We start from the raw sequence: 17,442 nt of genomic DNA, 5'->3' as shown, positions 1-17,442 counted from the left end.
TATTTCGTGTTATTGTGGTACATGTTGGCTCCAACAAGGCGGAGAATTGGTGGGCGCTGTCTCACAATATTGCATGCTGTACTTTGTACTAAAGTAATTTTTTTAAATCTAACACAGCGGTTGCATTAAGAACCAGTGTATCTTTCATTTGCTGTACAACATGTATTTTTTAGTAAAGTTTATGATGAGTTTTTTGGTTAGATTACGTGACTGTCCAAAATTTCTCCGGACAATTTGGTGCATTATGGCGACGTATTCACAATGTAAAACCACGATTTGTAGCTATAAATATGCACATTTTCGAACAAAACATAAATGTATTGTATAACATGATGTTATAAGACTGTCATCTGATGAAGTTATTCAAAGGTTAGTGATTAATTTTATCTCTATTTGTGGGTTTTGTGAAAGCTACCTTTGCGGTGGAAACATGGCGCTGTGTGTTTGGCTATTGTGGTGAGCTAACATAAATATATATTGTGTTTTCGCTGTAAAACATTTTAAAAATCGGAAATGATGGCTGGATTCACAAGATGTTTATCTTTCATTTGCTGTATTGGACTTGTGATTTCATGAAATTATATTATATCCCTGTGGCGCTAGGCTAGGCTATGCTAGTCAGCTTTTTTGATGAGGATGATCCCGGATCCGGGATGGGGGGTCCGTAGAGGTTGTTAACAGCTCTCTGGGCTCTCTCTCTCTCTGAGGTACTAGCTAGTAAACAATGATTGTGGTCGAATTGCACGTATCCTGACCAACAGTCCCCTCACCCTATCACCAACCATCATCCCCTGTCCAATCCCCCTCCAGCAGAGGCAGGACTCCAGCGCCTCACCATCTTTAAATACCACACCTGTCACTAATCAGTGTGGCAGACCTAAACATTTCAGTTTTCAAGTGTTTTGTTCCAAGACACCTTTTCTCTTGTAAACCTTTCCTTTGTGTAGTTTGGATGCATTTATGACCAGCTCTTTGAATTGCAAACCACCATCTCAGTGTTTTAATGGACACGCCACCATGATATTCCTAACTCAAACCAACAGTTACAGCAAGACACAGTCTTTTTACCACTGCAACTCTTAGTTTGTACATGGTCATTCTGCATCGGATCAGGCTATTGTGATGGAATGGATCACAACAGAGGAAAACAATAACAGACCCCCATCTGGATGGAGACGAGCTCAGAGAAGAACAGAAGGCCTCCACCTCACCTGTCCGACTACCATGTTCAATTCTCTGGCTACAACTATACCCCTCAACCGATCCAACTCCTTCAACAAAGGCCAGAAGAGTATGAACAGAGTAAATGGAGCCCCAGGATCAAGCTGAGGCCTACCCCTATATCACCACAATTCAAGAGCTAACCACTGCAAAGGCCAACATGCAGAAGGAAATGGAGCAACTAAAACATACTGTTTATGCAATGGAGATGCACTGGCTGAGCAAGGGTTCTAAGACTATCAATCTGAAAGTGGTCTTTTCCACTGCAGTAACTACCTTTCACTCATTGGTGCAGCAGCTAACTCTGGAGCTTCAGCAGTGGCCAACCAGGGAGAGGCTGCTCTCTCTATAGTTCAGGAGCTATGTGATCGTATGGAGGAGTGGAGAAATAGCCAGATTGAAAGTTCACCATTGCCAGAACAACCCCAACAGTGTAGACAGGAGTCTCTTCCCCTCCCTACAGGTTCCATGTTACCAACCCCTCAGCCTGAACAATCAGCATCCTCACAAGCGCCATCACTACCAGTTCCTCTCAAGCCATTCATTCAGCAAAACCCCAGCCGCAATGTACACATTCTCCACTCTCAAGTGTTACCACCAAGACAACTGTCTGTGCCTTATAAGTCTAAGCCACATCTCCAGTCTAAAGCATATTTTCAGACTAAACCTCCTGTCCAGCCTGCTGTGAGTACTCAGTCATGTGCGCATCCAGCCTCCTGTACAGCAGCCTCACATGCACCAGCCTCATGTGCACTCTGAGCCTCCCAACGTGCAAACTCAGCATCAAGGACACAACCAATTTCAGCCTCCTGATGTGTACTGGCTTTCCGTGCCCTATCGACTTCCTATGCACTCTGAATCTCTCATGAACTCAGAACCTACTGTGCAGTTTCACCAACAACCACAGTCCTACCCAGAGTCTCCCTCAAGTCTACTTCAACCAATACTAGCCTCCTCCACCCAGCACCCAGAGATTTACTCTACCCCGTCCTACGCAACTCCTGCACCAAGTCAGCCTCGTTACCCAGAACACCAGACTCGATACGTCACCACCTCTCAAACCCAGAACGTTCTGAACCCAGAAAGACCTCCGGTGCACCCCCCAGTGTGCTCCCCTCCAGCTTCTACAGCACCCTATCAGGCCCTTCAGCAGTATGGTAGACACCAACAAGCGCAACCACTTTCACAAAACCTTGACGTGCCTACTGCTCACTACAACCAACTGTCTGACCAATGGCTATTCCCAGTAGTACCAACTTACAACCCTTAAGTGACTCCACAGAGACACAGGTATTCATCCCAGATAGAGGGACCTTCCTTCCCCAACTTCATTCACGAAGATCCTGAAGAGTTTGCAATGATAAGAATGGCCCTCACAAACCTACTGCCAGAGGAGGAAACAGAGAAATACAAGTACCACATCCCCCTGGATCACCTACACTTGGTCTCTGCCCACCGCATGGCCCTGGCTTATGCTAATGACCCAAAGCTCCAGGCATTCCAGCACGGCGAGGGAGCTGCTGAGCAGGCCTGCGCCTCCCATGTTCAGCAACTACTCAGTAAGTTACCAGCAGAACAAGTTGCCAGTTATGCCAGTCATGCCCACAGAAGCAGGCCAGGTGTCCAGTACAATCTAAAGGACTTCTTCTTGAGGCTGCAAGATAAAGCAGAGAGTCAGGCAGTCGCTGCCCAGGTTGGTGAGCTCCACCAAGCACCATCATGGCCACAGACGAGAGACAGACAGATATTCTCCAAGTCCTCATCCAGTACAGCTACAATTCTGCGTGGTTCCGGTTCTACCTCAATCCTCACTTACCCTACGATCTTCCACATCCCCAGCTACCGGTAAGACCCCTGGTGGACCCAGGCTCCTGTGTCTCTACTGTGACTCAAGGGATCATACCCTCACACACTGAGGGCTCAGTGCAGAGAAAGTTGAGTGGTTTATGTTAAGATATTTTATCAAGGTTTAAGATGAATGATTAAATAATTCTACCCAGAAACTTAACCATTAGGATTAGAGGTTATGTAGCATGGACAAGGGGTAATTAAAAATGATAACCATTGTGGAAGAAAGGAATGTATGTGTGTGCCGAAAGAAAGCAAAGAGACTCCTTAAACTATGTTTGAACCGACCCAGCTTTAACTCTGTGGAGATAAAATAAGACAGCGAGAGGCCCTCCAGGTTTTCCGTATCTGGGGGGGACTGGAACTGTCAGCTAAGTGGTAATAAACTATGGTGAGACTTCAGGAGATAATCAAGATCCAGATTCCCAGATGCTATAGCCCCAGTGAACATCCCAGAGTCACTTTCAAGAGTTGCATGTGTTCGTACAACTGCTTCAGAGCAGGCTTATGGGCACCAACGATGTTAGGATGAAACAGTCAGAGGTCACCAAGCGCAACATAGCTTCAGCGTGTAAATCAGCTAGAAAGATGTGTCGGCATCGAGTAATTGTCTCTGGCCCCCTCCCAGTTAGGGGGAGTGATGAGCTCTACAGCAGTCTCACAACTCAATCGCTGGTTGAAAACTGTTTTCTGCCCCTCCCAAAAGATAGAATTTGCAGATAATTGGCCCTCTTTCTGGGACTCACCCACAAACAGGACCAAGCCTGGCCTGCTGAGGAGTGATGGACTCCATCCTAGCTGGAGGGGTGCTCTCATCTTATCTACCAACATAGACAGGGCTCTAACTCCTCTAGCTCCACAATAAAATAGGGTGCAGGCCAGGCAGCAGGCTGTTAGCCAGCCTGCCAGCTTAGTGGAGTCTGCCACTAGCACAGTCAGTCAGTGTAGTCAGCTCAGCTATCCCCATTGAGACCGTGTCTGTGCCTCGACCTGGGTTGGGCAAAACTAAACATGGCGGTGTTCGCCTTAGCAATCTCACTAGGATAAAGACCTCCTCCATTCCTGCCATTATTGAAAGAGATCGTGATACCTCACATCTCAAAATAGGGCTACTTAATGTTAGATCCCTCACTTCAAAGGCAGTTGTAGTCAATGAACTAATCACTGATCATAATCTTGATGTGATTGGCCTGACTGAAACATGGCTTAAGCCTGGTTACACTAGTGACCATATCCCCCGTGCATCCCGCAAAGGCGGAGGTGTTGCTAACATTTACGATAGCAAATTTCAATTTACAAAAAAAATAATGACATTTTCGTCTTTTGAGCTTCTAGTCATGAAATCTATGCAGCCTACTCAATCACTTTTTATAGCTACTGTTTACAGGCCTCCTGGGCCATATACAGTGTTCCTCACTGAGTTCCCTGAATTCCTATCGGACCTTGTAGTCATAGCAGATAATATTCTAATTTTTGGTGATTTTAATATTCACATGGAAAAGTCCACAGACCCACTCCAAAAGGCTTTCGGAGCCATCATCGACTCAGTGGGTTTTGTCCAACATGTCTCTGGACCTACTCACTGTCCCAGTCATACTCTGGACCTAGTTTTGTCCCATGGAATAAATGTTGTGGATCTTAATGTTTTTCCACATAATCCTGGACTATCGGACCACCATTTTATTACGTTTGCAATCGCAACAAATAATCTGCTCAGACCCCAACCAAGGAGCATCAAAAGTCGTGCTATAAATTCTCAGACAACACAAAGACTCCTTGATGCCCTTCCAGACTCCCTCTGCCTACCCAAGGACGTCAGAGGACAAAAATCAGTTAACCACCTAACTGAGGAACTCAATTTAACCTTGCGCAATACCCTAGATGCAGTTGCACCCCTAAAAACTAAAAACATTTGTCATAAGAAACTAGCTCCCTGGTATACAGAAAATATTCGAGCTCTGAAGCAAACTTCCAGAAAATTGGAACGGAAATGGCGCCACACCAAACTGGAAGTCTTCCGACTAGCTTGGAAAGACAGTACCGTGCAGTATCGAATAGCTCTCACTGCTGCTCGATTATCCTATTTTTCCAACTTAATTGAGGAAAATAAGAACAATCCGAAATTTCTTTTTGATACTGTTGCAAAGCTAACTAAAAAGCAGCATTCCCCAAGTGAGGATGGCTTTCATTTCAGCAGTAATAAATTCATGAACTTCTTTGAGGAAAAGATCATGATCATTAGAAAGCAAATTACGGACTCCTCTTTAAATCTGCGTATTCCTCCAAAGCTCAGCTGTCCTGAGTCTGCACAACTCTGCCAGGACCTAGGATCAAGAGACACACTCAAGTGTTTTAGTACTATATCTCTTGACACAATGATGAAAATAATCATGGCCTCTAAACCTTCAAGCTGCATACTGGACCCTATTCCAACTAAACTACTGAAAGAGCTGCTTCCTGTGCTTGGCCCTCCTATGCAACTGCAGCGCCCACAACCGCAAAGCTCTCCAGAGGGTGGTACGGTCTGCCCAACGCATTACCGGGGGCACACTTCCCACCCTCCTGGACACCTACAGCACCCGATGCCATAGGAAGGCCAAAAAGATCATTAAGGACATCAACCACCCGAGCCACTGCCTGTTCACCCCACTCTCATCCAGAAGGCGAGGTCAGTACAGGTGCATCAAAGCTGAGACCGAGACTGAAAAACAGCTTCTATCTCAAGGCCATCGGACTGCTAAACATAGATTAGGAATCACTGGCCACTTTTAGAAATGGATTACTAGCCACTTTAATAATGTTCCATATCTAGCATTACCCATCTCATATGTACAGTTGAAGTCAGAAGTTTACATCCACCTTAGCCAAATACATTTAAACTCAGTTTTTCACAATTCCTGACATTTAATCCCAGTAAAAATTCCCTGTTTTAGGTCTGTTAGGATCACCACTATTTTAAGAATGTGAAATGTCAGAATAATAGTAGAGAGAATGATTTATTTTAGCTTTTACTTCTTTCATCACATTCCCAGTGGGTCAGAAGTTTACATACACTCAATTAGTATTTGGTAGCATTACCATTAAATTGTTTAACTTGGGTCAAAAGAAATTCTCTTGTAACCCTTTCCTTTGCGCATTTTGGATGCATTTATGACCTATCTTTTTGAACTGCAAACCAGCATCTCGGTGTTTTAATGCAGGGGTTCCCAAACATTTTCACTTGGGGCCTCCCTCCCAGCATTGGAACATCCCAAGGCGTCAGCTTCTGCTACCATTACTGTCAAGCCGTCTACGCATACAATTTGATGCATATGTTCAATAGATCCAACGTATGCACCACAGAGAACGCACTGCGACTGCCTCTGCAACACTGCAAGGCAAACGCAGAGTTCCATAGGAAATGAATGTACTTCTGGTGTACCAAAATGCAATGTCGGTATGATCGAGGCATCAAGCAGACTAGGCTAGAGCAGGGGTTGTCTTTCTGGAAGGTTCTCCTATCTCCACAGAGGAACTCTGGAGCTCTGTCAGAGTGACCATCAGGTTCTTGGTCACCTCCCTGACCAAGGCCCTTCTCCCCCGATGGCTCAGTTTGGCCGGGCGGCCAGCTCTAGAAAGAGTCTTGGTGGTTCCAAACTAATTCCATTTAAGAATGATGGAGGCCACTGTATTCTTGAGGACCTTCAATGCTGCAGACATTTTTTGGTACCCTTTCCCAGATCTGTGCCTCGACACAATCCTGTCTCTGAGCTCTACTGACAATTCCTTCAACCTCAAGGCTTGGTTTTTGCTCTGACATGCACTGTCAACTGTGGGACTTCATATAGACAGGTGTGTGCCTTTCCAAATCATATCCAATCAATTTACCACAGGTGGACTCCAATCCCTCAAACCAAGATGGCGTAGCAGTGGGATGTCTGTTTTGATTGTCTTGTCCCGTCCCTTGTATATATCGTTTTTCTTCGTATATATTTTTTACATTTTTAATCTAATTTTCCATCTACAGACTGAACATACTCTCCTGCAACTCGCCTCACCCAATGTTGTATGGATCTGCTATTTTTTTACACTTTAGAACCGGAACCGCCTTCAGAATCTAGACAGCTAACTAGCTACTAGCTACTAGTCTGTTAGCCACTGCTAGCGGTCATCACCGTTAACTCGGACATCTGCCAGCCTCAGCCCGGTCAACTCCTGCCAGCCTTCACAGCGTGATATCAACCCAGAGCATATCGGACTGCTTTTCTCTACCACATCTCCGGATTCCTACCACAAGCTCTGAACCTTTACGTCCGGATCATCGCAGCTAGCTAGCTGCTATCCGAGTGGCTACACCTGGCTAACGTCTCTGTCCCGAAACAAGCACCAGTTAGCCTGGAGCTAGCCTCGAACTAGGCCCATCTCCTGGCAAGCCGAAGAGATCCATCAAGCAAATCCCGGGCTTCAATTACCTCTTCTGCCAATTGGCCTGCCGACACGGAGCCCCGCCAATCCATCACGACTGGTCTGCTGAAGTTGCCGTCCGAGGGGGTTTCAACAGTCTCTCCCGTTGCGACGTCCCCGAGGCCCATCTGCTAGCCTGCTACTAGCCCCGGCCTGCTAGCTGTCTGAATCGTCATGCCTCCAGCTCGCTTAGCTACTCACTGGACCCTATGATCACTCGGCTACACATGCCTCTCCCGAATGTCAATATGCCTTGTCTATTGCGGTTTTGGTTAGTAATTTTTGTCTTATTGCACCTATTGCACTCCAGCCCTGCTCAATATGCCTTAGCTAGCCCTTATGTTCCACCCCCCACACATGCAGTGACCGCACCTGGATTAAATGGTGCCTCTAGAGACAAAACCTTTCTCTATGCCTAGGCGGCTTGGAAAGACAGTACCGTGCAGTATCGAAGAGCCCTCACTGCTGCTCGATCATCCTACTTTTCCAACTTAATTGAGGAAAATAAGAACAATCCAAAATGTATTTTTGATACTATTGCAAAGCTAACTAAAAAGCAGCATTCCCCAAGTGAGGATGGCTTTCACTTCAGCAGTAATAAATTCATGAACTTCTGAGGAAAAGATCATGATCATTAGAAAGCAAATTACGGACTCCTCTTTAAATCTGCGTATTCCTCCAAAGCTTAGCTGTCCTGAGTCTACACAACTCTGCCAGGACCTAGGATCAAGAGAGACACTTAAGTGTTTTAGTACTATATCTCTTGACACAATGATGAAAATAATCATGGCCTCTAAACCTTCAAGCTGCATACTGGATCCTATTCCAACTAAACTACTGAAAGAGCTGCTTCATGTGCTTGGCCCTCCTATGTTGAACATAATAAACGGCTCTCTATCCACCGGATGTGTACCAAACTCACTAAAAGTGGCAGTATTAAAGCCTCTCTTGAAAAAGCCAAACCTTGACCCAGAAAATAAAATAAAAAATATCAGCCTATATCGAATCTTCCATTCCTCTCAACAATTTTAGAAAAAGCTGTTGCGCAGCAACTCACTGCCTTCCTGAAGACAAACAATGTATACGAAATGCTTCAGTCTGGTTTTAGACCCCATCATAGCACTGAGACTGCACTTGTGAAGGTGGTAAATTAATATTTTAATGGCGTCAGACCGAGGCTCTGCATCTGTCCTCGTGCTACTAGACCTTAGTGCTGCCTTTGATACCATCGATCACCACATTCTTTTGGAGAGACTGGAAACCCAAATTGGTCTACACGGACAAGTTCTGGCCTGGTTTAGATCTTATCTGTCGGAAAGATATCAGTTTGTCTCTGTGAATGGTTTGTCCTCTGACAAATCAACTGTACATTTCGGTGTTCCTCAAGGTTCCGTTTTAGGACCACTATTGTTTTCACTATATATTTTACCTCTTGGGGATGTCATTCGAAAACATAATGTTAACTTTCACTGCTATGCGGATGACACACAGCTGTACATTTCAATGAAACATGGTGAAGCCCCAAAATTGCCCTCGCTAGAAGCCTGTGTTTCAGACATAAGGAAGTGGATGGCTGAAAACGTTCTACTTTTAAACTCGGACAAAACAGAGATGCTTGTTCTAGGTCCCAAGAAACAAAGAGATATTCTGTTAAATCTGACAATCTTGATGGTTGTAAAGTCGTCTCAAATAAAACTGTGAAGGACCTCGGCGTTACTCTGGACCCTGATCTCTCTTTTGACGAACATATCAAGACTGTTTCAAGGACAGCTTTTTTCCATCTACGTAACATTGCAATGAAAAAGCCAACTGACATTTCCTCCTGATTATTATTTGACCATGCTGGTCATTTATGAACATTTGAACATCTTGGCCATGTTCTGTTATAATCTCCACCCGGCACAGCCAGAAGAGGACTGGCCACCCCTCATAGCCTGGTTCCTCTCTAGGTTTCTTCCTAGGTTTTGGCCTTTCTAGGGAGTTTTTCCTAGCCGCCGTGCTTCTACACCTGCATTGCTTGCTGTTTGGGGTTTTAGGCTGGGTTTCTGTACAGCACTTCGAGATATTAGCTGATGTACGAAGGGCTATATAAAATAAACTTGATTTGATTTAGGCTTACCTCCACTGTACTCACATCCAACCATACCCTTCTGTACATTATTCCTTGAATCTATTCTTCCGCGGCCAGAAACCTGCTCCTTTTACTCTCTATTCCGAACGCACTAGACGACCAGTTCTTTTAGCCGTACTCTTATCCTACTCCTCCTCTGTTCCTCTGTGATGTAGAGGTTAACCCAGGCCCTGCAGCCCCCAGCATCACTCCCATTCCCCAGGTGCTCTCATTTGTTGACTTCTGTAACCGTAAAAACCTTAGTTTCATTTATGTTAACATTAGAAGCTTCCCTCCTAAGTTTGTTTTATTCACCGCTTTAGCACACTCCCCCAACCCGGATGTCCTAGCCGTGTCTGAATCCTGGCTTAGGAAGGCCACCAAAAATCCTGAAATTTCCATCCCTAACTATAACATTTTCTGACAAGATAGAACTGGGGGCGGAGTTGAAATCCACTGCAGAGAGAGCCTGCAGAATATACTATCCAGGTCTGTGCCTAAACAATTCGAGCTTCTACTTTTAAAAATCCACCTTTCCAGAAACAAGTCTCTCACCGTTGCCGCTTGATATAGACCCCCCTCAGCCCCCAGCTGTGCCTTGGACACCATATGTGAATTGATCGCCCCCCATCTATCTTCAGAGTTCCTACTGTTAGGTGACCTAAACTGGGACATGCTTAACACCCCGGCCATTCTACAAGCTAAGCTAGATGCCCTCAATCTCACACAAATTATCAAGGAACCTACCAGGTACAACCCTAAATCCGTAACCAAGAGCACCCTCTAAAATATAATTCTGACCAACTTGCCCTCTAAATCCACCTCTGCTGTCTTCAACCAGGATCTCAGTGATCACTGCCTTATTGCCTGTGTGCGTAATAGGTCCGCGGTCAAACGACCACCCCTCATCACTGTCAAACGCTCGCTAAAACACTTCAGCGAGCAGGCCTTTCTTTTTTTGAAAACTCTGTTTATTAAGTTTTACACACACAAGACAACACAAAGCAATATAAATAATATACTAAAATAGAAAAAAATACAAATAATACATAAAAAAATAAAAATAAAAAAAAGCTTCAAAGATACTATACTTTAGACAAGTTAAACACACCAGGCAGAAGGCTACAAAGGTTAAAGGGCAATCTATAGTACAGGGACAGAGCAAACACCTCACCATTGTTCCTGTAAACAGTCAAGGGATAAGGGTGGAGAAATGCAACCACTCACAGACAGTCATGGCCACAGACAGACCCTCCACTGGACCAAAGATAAAACGTTTACAATGCTTTAAAAAATATATATAATTAAATAATCATTTTATGAAGGTGTGAAAAAAAATAAAAAATAAAAAACAAGCTCACATTTTAGTCTCTGACCGGGCAAGATGAACAAGGCATCTGTAGTTCACAATCAATAAGCACATCAACCTTAATGCCCCCCCCCCTCAGAAATAACACAAAGAAATGCTTATCCAACCCTTAAGTCACAGGGGGGTCAAATACAGACTTATTTTTGTTTTAATATGAATGCCATCAGAGGATGGACTGTTTAAAGTAAGACCGGAATAGAGCCCAAGCCTCATTAAACAGTTTGGGGTTCCCACGTGAATTTAATTACATAAGGGGAGACAGATCTATAACAGTGTCATATATATCAGAGAAACATTTAAATATTAATTCCCAGAAACCTGACAGTTTATGACAGCCCCAAAACATATGCAACAGTGTGGCTGGTTCCATTTTACATCTGACACAGGTAGGATCAAAATTAGAGAATATTCTTCCAAGTTTGGCCCCGGACCAGTGGATACGGTGAACCACCTTGAATTGAATGAGGCTGTGTCTAGTGCTAAAAGAGGACGAATGCACACTGTGCAGCACAGATTCCCAGGTGTCTTCACCAAGTTCCTCCCCCAAATCCTTTTCCCATCGAGTCTTTGAAGTCATGAATGATTGCATATACACATCTGAAATTGCGCCCCTAGGAAGCTTGTTCAGTTCAAAGATGCTCTCTATAGCTGTATTCGCAGGCCTATGGGGAAATGCAGGTGTGTTAGTTCTGACAAAGTTCCTAGTCTGGAGATAGTGGAAAAAGTGGGATTGGAGGAAGTTGAACTTTTCCTGTAGCTGAGCAAAAGAGGCAAATGTATCATCAAAGAATAATTGGGCTAGTGAGGAGAGGCCTAGTGAGTGCCAGATAGCAAAAGCCCCATCATTCAAAGATGGAGGAAATAAAATGTTCTGATTAATTGGGCCTGATAGAGAAAAGCCTCAGAGGCTAAAGGCTAAACGGAACTGATTCCAAATTTTAAGAGACTGCTTTACAATTGGGTTGACACACCTTTTGCCTAGGGGCACTGGGAGAGACGAGCACAACACAGAAGAAAGTGCAGCAGATTTACACGAATCAGACTCTATCTGGACCCAGAGTGGTCTAGGGCCAGTAGGATCAGTCTGCAGCCAGTACAGAAGGGTTCTGAAATTTGCAGCCCAATAGTATATCTGAAAATTTGGTAGAGCTAAACCCCCCAATGCCTTAGGCTTCTGTAAATGTTTTCTACCAATCCGTGGTACCTTGCCATCCCAAATAAAATGCATGAATGTTTGATCCAGTGAATTAAAAAAATATTTTGGAATAAAGATGGGTTAACATTGAAATAAATATAAAAATTTGGGCAACACATTCATTTTAATGACATTAATCCTTCCGATAAGAGAAAGAGGTAGCGAATTCCCAAAAATTAAATATTGTTTCAAACTGTCTGCTGGAGCAACAAAGTTTTCCTGAAACAAATTTGAATATTTCCATGTCACTTTAACTCCCAAGTAGGTGAATTGATCCTGGACAATCCTAAACTGAAAAGTTGTAAAAGCGCACTTTAAAGCAGCCTTATTTACAGGAAAAAGCTCACTCTTGCCTAGATTCAGCTTGTACCCTGAGATTGATCCAAACTTTTTAAGAACAGATAAGGCACGTGGCAATGAGGTATCAGGGTTAGAGATACACAAAAGGAGGTCGTCAGCATATAGCGAGACTTTCTCCTCTAAGCCCGTCCTGATTATTCCTTGAATGGCATCATTAGAGCGTAGTGCAATGGCGAGAGGCTCGATTGCCAAAGCAAACAACAAGGGGGAGAGTGGACAACCCTCTCTGGATCCGCGGTTCAAGGGAAAATAGTCAGAGGACAAGTTGTTAGTCCGTACCGAAGCCATGGGGGAAAAATAAAGAATCTTTATCCACGCAATGAATTTGGGGCCAAAGCCAAATCTATAAAGGGCAGCTGTTAGGTAATCCCACTCAACGCGGTCAAAAGCTTTTTCCGCATCAAGTGAGACCACCACCTCCGGGTCCCCCGACGCTGGGGAGTACAGTATATCCATAAGGCGCCTAATACTGAAAAACAAATGCCTATTTCTCACAAAGCCAGTCTGGTCAGAGTGTATTACTTGGTGCAGCGAGCCTTCCATACAGATGGCTAAAAGCTTGGCTAGGATTTTTTAATCACAGTTTAAAAGCGAGATTGGGCGATAGGATCCACATTCCAGGGGGTCTTTGTTTTTCTTTAATAATAATGAAATTGAAGCCTGATAAAGACTAGGCAGTAGCTTTTAAGTATTAAGGCACTCTACAAATAATCAAGACAAGAATGGGCAAAGCAGACCAGAAAACGTCCTGTAAAATTTGATTGGAAAACCGTCCAGACCACTTTTCATTGCGGACACTGCTGTTGCAATCTCCTCGGGTGTAAATTCTTCTTCTAGACAGTCATGGGAGTCTGTATCAATTGAAGGCATATTCAAACCATTAAAGAAGGAATTAATCAGCAAAGGGTCTTGAGGGGATTCAGAGGTGTATAGCGCAGAGTAAAATTGTTTGAATTGATCATTGATCTCTTTATGTATAACTGTGGTGGCACCAGACAGGGTCCTTATTTGTGGGATTAAACGTGAGGCCTCAGATTTACGGATCTGATGTGCAAGGAGTTTACTGGCCTTGTCGCCTTGTTCATACACTCTGTACCGAGCTCGCAAGAGTAACTGTTCAGCTTGCCTGGTAGAAAGCTCATCAAATTCAGATTGGAGTAGTTGGCGAGCAGGCCTTTCTAATCGACCTGGCCCAGGTATCCTGGAAGGATATTGACCTTATCCCGTCAGTAGAGGATGCCTGATTGCTCTTCAAAAATGCTTTCCTCACCATCTTAAATAAGCATGCCCCATTCAACATTTTTTTTAGAACTAAGAACAGATATAGCCCTTAGTTCACCCCAGACTTGACTGCTCTTGACCAGCACAAAAACATCCTTTGGTGTCATGGTTTAGCATCGAATAGACCCCGCGATATGCAACTTTTCAGGGAAGTCAGGAACCAATATACTCAGTCAGTTTGAAAAAGCTAGCCTTAGGAAAGCTAACAGAAATTTGCTTCCTGGAGCTCCAATTCCAAAAAGTTTTGGGACACTCTAAAGTCCATGGAGAATAAGAGCACCTCCTCCCAGCTGCCCACTGCACTGAGGATAGGAAAAACTGTCAACACCGATTAAATCTACAATAATCGACCATTTCAATAAGCATTTTTCCACGGCTGGCCATGCTCTCCACCTGGCTACCCCTACCCCGGCTAACATCTCAGCACCCCCTGCAGGAACTTGCCCAACCCCCCCGTTTCTCCTTCACCCAAATCCAGACAGCTGATGTTCTGAAATAACTGTAAAATCTGCATCCTTACAAATCAGCTGGGCTTGACAATCTGGACCCTCTCTAAAATTATCAGCCGAAATTGTTGCAACCCCTATTACTAGCCTATTCAACCTCTCTTTTGTATCGTCTGAGATCCCCAAAGATAAGAAAGCTGCCGCGGTCATCCCCCTCTTCAAAGGGGGAGACACTCTAGACCCAAACTGTTATAGACCTATATCCATCCTGCCATGCCTTTCTAAAATAGTTGAAAGCCAAGTTAATAAACAGATCACCGACCATTTCGAATCCCACCGCACCTTCTCCACTATGCAATCTGGTTTCCGAGCTGGTCATGAGTGCACCTCACCCATGCTCAAGGTCATAAACGATATCTTAATCGCCATCGATAAGAAACAATACTGTGCAGCCGTATTCATTGACCTGGCCAAGGCCTTCGACTCTGTCAATCACCGCATTCTTATTGGCATACTCGACAGCCTTGGCTTCTCAAATGACTGCCTCGCCTGGTTCACCAACTACTTCTCTGATAGAGTTCAGTGTGTCAAATCGGAGGGCCTGTTGTCCGGACCTCTGGCAGTCTCTATGGGGGTGCCACAGGGTTCAATTCCCGACTCTCTTCTCTGTATACATCAATGATGTCGCTCTTGCTGCTGGTGATTCTCTGATCCACCTCTACGCAGACGACACCATTCTGTATACATCTGGCCCTTCTTTGGACACTGTGCTAACAAACCTACAAATGAGCTTCAACGCCATACAACACTCATTCCAGTGGCCTCCAACTGCTTTTAAATGCTAGTAAAACTAAGTGCATGCTCTTCAACCGATTGCTGCCCACACCCTCCCGCCCGACTAGCATCACTACTCTGGACGGTTCTGACCTAGAATATATGGACAACTACAAATACCTGGGTGTCTGTTAGACTGTAAACTCTCCTTCCAGACTCACATTAAGCATCTCCAATCCAAAATTAAATCTAGAATCGGCTTCCTATTTCACAACAAAGCCTCCTTCACTCATGCCGCCAAACATAACCTCGTAAAACTGACTATCCTGCCGATCCTTGACTTCGGCGATGTCATTTACAAAATTGCCCAACACTCTACTCAGCAAATTGGATGTAGTCTATCACAGTGCCATCCGTTTTGTCACCAAAGCCCCATATACTACCCACCACTGCGACCTGTATGCTCTCGTTGGCTGGCCCTCACTACATATCCGTCGCCAAACCCACTGGCTCCAGGTCATCTATTGGTCCAAACACACCAAGACAGTCGTGAAGAGGGCACGACAAAGCCTATTCCCCCTCAGGAAACTAAAAAGATTTGGCATGGGTTCCGAGATCCTCAAAAGGTTCTACAGCTGCAACATCAAAAGCATCCTGACTGGTTGCATCACTGCCTGGTACGGCAATTGCTCGGCCTCCGACCGCAAGGCACTTCAGAGGGTAGTGCGTACGGCCCAGTACATCACAGGGGCAAAGCTGCCTGCCATCCAGGACCTCTACACCAGGCGGTGTCAGAGGAAGGCTCTAAAAATTGTCAGACCCCAGCCACCCCAGTCATGGACTGTTCTCTCTACTACTGCATGGCAAGCGGTACCGGAGTGCCAAGTCTAGGACAAAAGGCTTCTCAACAGTTTTTACCCCTAAGCCATAAGACTCCTGAACAGGTAACCAAATGGTTACCCGGACTATTTGCATTATGTGCCCCCCAACCCCTCTTTTACACTGCTGCTACTCTCTGTTTATCTTATATGCATAGTCACTTTAACTATGCATTCATGTACATACTACCTAAATTGGCCCGACCAACCAGTGCTCCCGCACATTGGCTAACCGGGCTATCTGCATTGTGTCCCACCACCCGCCAACCCCTCTTTTTACGCTTCTGCTACTCTCTGTTCATCATATATGCATAGTCACTTTAACGATACCTACATGTACATGCCTCCTTTGAATTCCATGCTGTCACAGTTACCAGCCCTTTCAAGCTTAACATCCTTATCATTTATCGCCCTCCAGGTTCCCTTGGAGAGTTCATCAATGAGCTTGACGCCCTGATAAGTTCCTTTCCTGAGGATGGCTCACCTCTCACAGTTCTGGGTGACTTTAACCTCCCCACGTCTACCTTTGACTCATTCCTCTCTGCCTCCTTTCCACTCCTCTCCTCTTTTGACCTCACCCTCTCACCTTCCCCCCCTACTCACAAGGCAGGCAATACGCTTGACCTCATCTTTACTAGATGCTGTTCTTCCACTAATCTCATTGCAACTCCCCTCCAAGTCTCCGACCACTACCTTGTATCCTTTTCCCTCTCGCTCTCATCCAACACTTCCCACACTGCCCCTACTCGGATGGTATCGCGCCGTCCCAACCTTCGCTCTCTCTCCCCCGCTACTCTCTCCTCTTCCATCCTATCATCTCTTCCCTCTGCTCAAACCTTCTCCAACCTATCTCCTGATTCTGCCTCCTCAACCCTCCTCTCCTCCCTTTCTACATCCTTTGACTCTCTATGTCCCCTATCCTCCAGGCCGGCTCGGTCCTCCCCTCCTGCTCCGTGGCTCGACGACTCATTGCGAGCTCACAGAACAGGGCTCCGGGCAGCCGAGCGGAAATGGAGGAAAACTCGCCTCCCTGCGGACCTGGCATCCTTTCACTCCCTCCTCTCTACATTCTCCTCTTCTGTCTCTGCTGCTAAAGCCAATTTCTACCACTCTAAATTCCAAGCATCTGCCTCTAACCCTAGGAAGCTCTTTGCCACCTTCTCCTCCCTCCTGAATCCTCCTCCCCCTCCTCCCTCTCTGCTGATGACTTCGTCAACCATTTTGAAAAGAAGGTCGACGACATCCGATCCTCGTTTGCTAAGTCAAACGACACCGCTGGTTCTGCTCACACTGCCCTACCCTGTGCTTTGACCTCTTTCTCCCCTCTCTCTCCAGATGAAATCTCGCGTCTTGTGACGGCCGGCCGCCCAACAACCTGCCCGCTTGACCCTATCCCCTCCTCTCTTCTCCAGACCATTTCCGGAGACCTTCTCCCTTACCTCACCTCGCTCATCAACTCATCCTTGACCGCTGGCTACGTCCCTTCCGTCTTCAAGAGAGCGAGAGTTGCACCCCTT

Source organism: Salvelinus alpinus, chromosome 34 (genome assembly GCF_045679555.1).
Source record: "Salvelinus alpinus chromosome 34, SLU_Salpinus.1, whole genome shotgun sequence".
Classification (NCBI taxonomy): Eukaryota; Metazoa; Chordata; class Actinopteri; order Salmoniformes; family Salmonidae; genus Salvelinus; species Salvelinus alpinus.
This window is presented reverse-complemented; position numbering follows the sequence as displayed.